Genomic DNA, 8,213 nt, shown 5'->3' with positions numbered 1-8,213 from the left:
CGTAGAGACTAGGTGCCATCACGACGTCTTACGGAGGGAGAATTGGGTCGTGACAAGTTGGTATCAGAGCCCTAGGTTCATAGGTGTCGTAAGTCACAAGCCGGTTTATTAGAGTCTCGCGGATCGGTACGGAGACGTCTGTACTTATCTTCGGGAGGCTATGGAACTATTAGGAAAAATTACACTCCTTGATTCCTTATCGTGCAAAAATTGTTGACTTCAATAATCTAAACTTCTATATTCTATTCTCGCGGATGTGATCATACCAGCACTAACGCACCGGATCCCATCAGAACTCCGAAGTTAAGCATGTTTGGGCGGGAGTAGTACTAGGATGGGTGACCCCCCGGGAAGTCCTCGTGTTTCATCCCTTAAATTCGTTATGTGATTTTGTTCGCCTCAGATATTGTATTCCCTGTTGCTATTATTTGGTACTACTTATCCTTTATCTCTCCCTTTTTCTTTTCTCTTCCATCTTTCTTCCTTCCTTGCTTTCCTCTTCTTCTTCTTCTTCTTCTTGCCCTTCCTAAGCCGAGGGTCTATTGGAAACAACCTCTCTACTTACATTAGGTAGGGGTAAGGTCTGCGTACAGACTACCCTCCCCAGACCCAGCCTGTTGGGATCAAACTGGGTTTGCCGTTGTATTCTATTCTCTCACAAATGGTGAGGACATGTACATGCGGATCTGATGACTAGGCATCCGCCCCCTACTAGAGTTGCGAGAGGCCGGGGCCGGGGTAGAGGCCGAGGACATCCACTTAGTGCAGCCAGAGCACCCGCACGAGCTACCACAGAGGAGCCACCAGTAGCTCCAGTTGGAGGCTAGGCACCTGAGACGCCTGTTACTACACTAGTTATCCAGGAGACTCTAGCCCAATTTCTGAGCATGTTCAGCACCTTGGCTCAGGCTGGATTAATTCCACTTGATCCTGCCACATCTCAGGATGGGGGAGGAGCATAGACTTTTGTCGCTGGTACTCCAGAGCAGTGGGTTCAGGTCGACCAAGTTCCAAATATTATCCTGATGCAACCGGTAGCTCTAGCTCAACCCGAGGTTAGGGAAGCAATTTCTGAGGCGGAGCAGCTCAGACTTGAGAGGTACAAGAAGTACCACCCTCTTACCTTCAGTGGATTGGTGTCAGAGGATGCCAGGGTTTTCTGGAGGAGTGTCACCGTATTCTCCGTACTATGGGTATAGCAGAGTTGAGTGGGGTTTCTTTTACTACATTCCAGCTTAGAGGAGCAGCCTATCAGTCGTGGCGTGCTTATGAGTTGGGTAGTCTTGCTGAGGCAGCTTTACTTACATGGACCCAGTTCTCGGACATTGTTCTTGAGTGAGTATGTTCCCAGAGTCTCAGGTATGCATGGCGCACGGAGTTTGAGCAGTTGAGCCAGGATGCTATGACGATGTCAGAGTATGCAGTTTGCTTTAGTGATTTGGCCCGACATGCACCAGCCCTGGTTGCTATAGTTCGAGAGAGGGCTCATCGGCTTATCGAGGGACTCCACCCCAATAACAGGCTTAGCATGGCTCGGGAGTAGGAGATGGATATTTCTTACTAGCAGGTTGTGAGTATTGCTAGGAGATTAGAGGGTATGTTTGCTCAGGAGAGAGAGGTGAGGGAGGCCAAGAGGTCTCGAGAGTCTGTCACTTATAGTGGTACTCGTGTCCCAGCTGCAGTTTGCCATGGTAGGGGCTGTGTGAGTCGCCCCATTCATTCAGCTCTTCCAGCCGCCAGTGGTATTCCGACCCCTTCTAGGCCCTAGGAGCCTTATTATACACTGCCAATATCTAGTGCGCCTCCTGCACGGGGTACGTTTAGTGATCAGTCAAGCAGACCTGGCCCGAGTCAGTCACAACAGCCATGTCCTCCGAGAGTTTGTTTTGAGTGTGGCGACACTTGCCATCTAGTGAGGGATTTCCCCAGACTTAGGAGGGGTGCACCTCCACAGACTTCTCAGATACCATGTGCTCCACCGGGTCCTCAGACTATGATTACAGCACTAGCTACCGCCCCACCTGATCAGCCAGCTCGAGGTGGAGGTCGGGGAGGTAGAGGTCGCCCTAGAGGGGGAGGCCATGCAAGATATTATGCTCTTCCCGCTCACACAGAGGCAGTTGCTTCTGACTCAGTCATTACAAGTATTGTTCCGGTTTGTCATAGAGATGCGTCAGTTTTATTTGATCCAGGCTCCACCTATTCCTATATGTCCTCTTATTTTGCCCTGTATTTGGGCGTATCTCGTGATTATTTGAGTTCTCCTATTTATGTGTCTACACTTGTGGGAGATTCTATTATTGTTGATCGTGTGTATCAGTCGTGTTTGGTTGTTCTTAGTGGTTTTGAGACCAGAGCTGATTTATTATTACTCAGCATGGTAGATTTTGATATGAGTACATGGGGTCGGTTGTACTCATACTACACTTCTGCACCTTGCATGCAGATGTTGGCTGCTGATATTGCTGTGTTCGTCGGGAGCTGGATCTGAAGATGTACCTGCGTTTCGGTTGTAGCTGCCTCTTGTTCATGGTAGCCTTAGATTTATAACTATCTGTTCATGTACATTTCGAACATATGATGTATTATTTCATATTAGTTTTGTATATTCTATTCTTAGAACCTCATGATTTGTACTACCAGTTCTCGAAAAATGTATAAGAAGATTTTTCTTTACTTAAGTTGCTTTAATAGTTGATAATTGGCTTACCTAGCGGGTTGGGTTAAGTGCCATCACGACTAGTTGAATTTTGGGTCGTGACAGCTCTGCACAAAAATGTGCAGAACTGTAGTATGAGTACACCACAGTCGGTACCCAGTAAGTATCAAGACTAACCTCGGTGGAGTAGTGACGAGATATAGTCAAGACACTCACTAGTCAAATAACCTGTGCAATATAGCATACGAAAATAATAGAAAGACAAATAGCAGTTATAGCAATAATAATCAACTAGAGATACAAACAGCAAGGTAGGAAGAACACCATAAATATTGCTCAAGAGAATAATGAACACAAGTATAACCAATTAATCAAGTCCTTCAAAATATAATCTTCCAAATGTAAGTGCTTCAAATATAAATCTTTCACATATAAGTTCTTCAAGTAAAAATCTTTCGAATATAATTCTTTCAAATAAAAGTCATTCTCTAACACCTCATTTCATAATCATAAAACAAGGGTCTCAGCCCACTTTCATATTTTCACGGCACTTCGTGCCCATATCTCTATTACAACTACAACCGCACGGACAACTCACGTACTAAAATATCAATGTATATAAAATCCAAATGATCAATTTATTTTCAATAAAGTAAGTTCACTCTTTTTTAATCCAAGTAAAAAACCAACAAAGAAATGAGTTTATTTTTGAACTCGTTTGGGTGAAGAAAATGTCATTTCAATTAAGATGAAGCATCTGATAGCTACTGATTTGGATGTAAAATTTATTAAATTAAAACATAATAGCAATTTCTTTTATTCAAAACAACTCCAACCTCACAAACTAGTAAAAACCAGAAACACAAATCCTCAGAGTCTTGTACAAAGAGCCAAAGCCAACACAATACAACAAAGAATACAAAACACATAATAAAATCAAATAATACATCACAGAAGAACACAAGAATTTACACATCACGGAAAAATAAAATAACCAAAGGCAAGTACAATCATAGAGAAATATCAACAAAGGGTACTCCCGAGGTACCACCTCGTAGTCCCAAATAATAAATAAATTTCAATCTTTTCTTATATCACCATGGGAGCCTTCACATTTAGTTTTTAAAAATTATTTTTTTCCGAAATAGCATCCCGCATTTTAGCCACCCTTATCACACCGCATGGTTTCTAGCAATTCCCCTACTAGCCACACGTATCAAGCCCCCCTTTATGTCACCACATGCGTTTCAACACCCAGACCTTATACCACCACATGCGTATCAATATCACAATATATCACAATTTGCACCTCAAGTGCCCAATTATCTCAGCATAACACAACTTACACCTCAAGTGCTCAAATATCACAACATATTATAAATTGCACCTCAAGTGCTCAAATACACCACATATCACAAATTGTACCTCAAGTGATCAAACATTACAACATATCATAAATTGCACATCAAGTGCTCAAATATCAAAACATATCACAAATTGCACCTCAAGAGCTTAAATATTACAACTTGCTACAGAAATTAATAATACATTATTTTCCACAATAAGGAGCCCATGGCTTGACCATAATGTGCACAAAATCTTAACAAAATATCCGGAAGTGAACAACTCAACAAAATAATATTTCACAATTTAACACTTTGCCTCAATATGATTTACGGCCTTTATAACTCAATACCAATTTCAACAACATGAACTGGAAAGTAATTCATCAAGGAACAACGCCTTCTTTAATCTAAATTTTTGGCAAATAGATTAATGCCTCCTTTTAAATTTATTTAATAAATTATTTACAAATGAATAATCCATAATGAAATTATCTCCAGGAAATACCAACTCAACAAAAATACGTTATTTGCATAAAAATCAAGGTGGCAATCATACCAAATTATCGTATAAAAATAAATTCAATAAACAAGGATTTACTATATTCCAATGTGATTTTCCAATTTAATACATAAGGGCATCTACGAATTTCAACCAATGTAATTTTCACATATAAACTAAGTACGTACTTGTCACGACCCAAAATCTCACCTGTCGTGATGACGCCTATCTCAATACTAGGCAAGCCGATAATCTCAATAAACCACCATATCTTTGAAGTTTGAAAACATAATATTTCAATTCAGCAAAATAAAACTCTCAAATACAGATATAAACACTCTTAGAACCCGGTATCACTAAGTGTATGAGCATCTAATATGAATACAAAGTCTGACTGATAAAACATTGTCTGAAAGTATAGAACAGTAAAATAACTGAAGGAAAGAAAGTCAATGTCAGCGAACTCGAGGCAGCTACCTTGATAGTTTTCAACTGATGGCACTCTGATATCTAACAGTCGCTGTGTCCGTAAGCATATTGATCTGCACACGAGGTGCAGAGTATAGTATGAGTACAACCAACTCAATAAGTAACAAGACTAACCTCTGGGCTGAAAGTAGTGATGAGCTCCGCAGGTACAGTCCAATATAAATAATGGTACAAAAATATAGGCATGCTGTCAATTTCAACAGTTAAACTCAGTACAAGTGAAATAGATCAATACTGCATGATATGAGGAATATGTCATCTCAGTTGAAAGCCCTCATGTAATACTGGTCACAAATCATTCGGTCACTAGGTACTGTTTATGGCCAATTCAGCCCACGGATATTCCATCCCGTATATATATACACATTGACTGACAGTCAGTCACTCAGTACCGTATAAGGCCAATCCAGCCCTGGGGTAATTTATTCCCCAAATCTAAATGATACGGACAAGATCCATGTCGAGGAAAAATCCATTCCTCAATATAAATGCTTCGGGCAAGATCCATGCCCAGGGAAGATCCATCCCTCAATATAAATGCTTTGGGTAAGATCCATGCCCAGGGAAGATCCATCCCTCAATATAAATGCTTTGGGCAAGATCCATGCCGAGGGAAGATCCATCCTTCAAAACATATATGCTTCGGGCAAGATCCATGCCCAGGAAGATCCATCCCTCCATATATATATATATATATATATATATATATGTATGTCAAGATCTATGCCCAGGAAAGATCCATCCCAGATATATGTATATCAACTACGCTCACTGGGGGTGTGTACAGACTCCGGAGGGGCTCCTTCAGCCCAAACGCTATATAAAGCCGATATGGCCTATTGCGGCGTGCAGTCCGATCCCATAATAATAATAAAGCCTATAAGGCCTGCTGCAGGCGGGCAGCCCCGATCCATATAATAGAAAAGCCTGTAAGGCCTGCTGCAGGCGGGTAGTCTCGATCCATATAATAATAATATATATAAAGTCAGTATGGCCTGCTGCGGCACACAACTCGATCCCATAAATATCCTCATAATGGATGAATATGACTGAGTGTGAAATGTACATTTTTAAAACAATTAATTTAACAGCAACACGACCCCATGGGTCCCAAAATATCGGCACGTAGCCTAAACATGATATTTAATAAGAGCCTTAGCTCAATTTCTCTAACACGTGGGAAATGTTCAGATAATAACATGATTCTTTAATTTTTACAACTTCACATAATTTATTCAAGTCACAGATTCAACGGTGCGCATCCACACTCTCGTCAACTATCGTGTGCGTCACCACCAAACAATTTATATAACACCAATTCAGGGATTCATACCCTCAGAACCAAGTTTAGAAGTATTACTTACCTAAAACCGTATCATTCTTTACTCCGCTATGCCCTTGCCTCATGAATTGGTCTCCAAACATCCCGAATCTAGCCACAAGCAATACAGTACAATCAATATAGGCTAAAGGAATCAATTCCACAAGCAAATACGAAATAATAGCCACAAATCCGAAATTGGCTCAAACCCGGTCTCCGGACCCACGTCTCGAAATCCGACAAAAGTCATAAAACCCGAAAGCCCATTCACTCACGAGTCTAACCATACCAAATTTACTCAAATCTGATAACAAAATCCAATTCAAAACCTCAAAATTCTAGTCCAAGAACTCTTCCTCATTTTCCCTAAATTTTCATCTCAAAACACTACTTAAATGGTGAAAATAATGATATATTCGTGTATATTGACCAAATCCGAGTTAGAATCACTTACTCCGATATTTTTCCTTGAAAATCTCTCAAAAATTGCCTCTCCCCAAGCTCCAATTTGTCAAAAATGGAAAATGGGACGAAGCCCCCATTTTATAACTTAAAGTTTCTGTCCAGGCGCTGCCCTCGATTTCCAGCCTCGATTTCCAGACTCAATTTTTCCAGCCTCGATTTTTTTCCAGCCTCAATTTTCCAGCAGAAATTTTCAGCAAAAAAATTCTAGCAGCTGTTTAAGTCCAAATTTTGATCCGTTAACCATCCAAAACTCACCCAAGGCCCTCGAGACCTCAACCAAATATACCAATAAATCCTAAAACATCATACGAACTTAGTTGAAACCTCAAATTCCATAAAACAACGCTAAAATCACTAATCATACCCCAATTCAAGCTTAAGGAACTTAAGAATTTCCAACTAATACATTTAAATTGGGGTATGATTCGTGATTCTAGCATTGTTTGATGTAATTTGAAGTTTTGACTAAGTTCATATGATATTTCAGGACTTGTTGGTATGAATTGACGGGTCCCGAGGGGCTTGGTTGAATTTTTGGATCATTGGTTGAGAGACTAGTAAAGTTAATAAATTTGGGAGTTTGACCATGGTCAATATCAGGTCACGACGACCTCTTTTTAGTGTTTTGAGTGCGCGCGCAGGTCCGTAGCATGTTTTATGATTGAAATTCATATATGGTTTGTGTCTGAGAGGTTCCGGATGATTTTCGGGGTGGTTTCGGATCATTTCGGAGAAGTTTGAGTTTGCTGGTTTCTGGTGAGGTACTGTTCATTTGTAATTGCGAACCATTTATCAAAATTATGAAAACACTGTTATTTCGCAATTGCGAAAACACTGTTCATTCGCAATTGCGAACCATTTATCGCATTTGCGAACACTGTTCATGGGAGGTACCGTTCATTCGCAAATGCAATGTTTTTGTCCGCAAATGCGAACTTGAACAGAATGTTTAAGATCGTCCCATTTTCTATTTTTAACGATTTGGAGCTCGGGGAGAGGCGATTTTCGGGATATTTTGAAGGAAAACATCGAGATAATTGTACTTAACTCAACTTTTGTTAGAATACCCGAATCCATTGTTGTTTTTATCCCTAAATCAGTGAATTAGGTTGAAAATGATAGAAATTTTCATAGATTTTAATTGAGGTTTTGGAGGTCGAGTTGATGTCGGAATTTGGTAAAATTTATGTGGTTGGACTCCTCGTTGGATGGGCGTTCATATTTTGTAACGTTTGTCAGGTTCCGAGATACGGGCCCCACGGGCGATTTTTGAGTGCAATTCCGGATTTTGTTGGAAAAATTAATATTCTCATATGGAATTAATTCCTATAATTTGCATTGATTGAATTGAATTAATTGTGGCTAGATTCGAGGCTTTCGGAGACCAATTGAGGTAAGTAACATTTCTAAACTTGATTCTGAGGGTATGAATCC

General features: G+C 40.3%; 1 non-coding gene across 1 annotated transcript; it reads left to right on the top strand.

Moving 5' to 3' along the window:
- Positions 1-252: 252 nt before the first annotated feature.
- LOC142178626 (5S ribosomal RNA) lies at positions 253-371 on the top strand. Its single transcript, XR_012706897.1, has one exon. It is a non-coding gene; the product is annotated as a 5S ribosomal RNA (ribosomal RNA).
- The last annotated feature ends 7,842 nt before the right edge of the window (positions 372-8,213 follow it).

The sequence above is a fragment of the Nicotiana tabacum genome, chromosome 24, assembly GCF_000715075.1.
Source record: "Nicotiana tabacum cultivar K326 chromosome 24, ASM71507v2, whole genome shotgun sequence".
NCBI classification, from domain to species: domain Eukaryota; kingdom Viridiplantae; phylum Streptophyta; class Magnoliopsida; order Solanales; family Solanaceae; genus Nicotiana; species Nicotiana tabacum.
The sequence above is the reverse complement of the archived record's forward strand: the minus strand, read 5'-3'. Positions and strand labels throughout refer to the sequence as shown.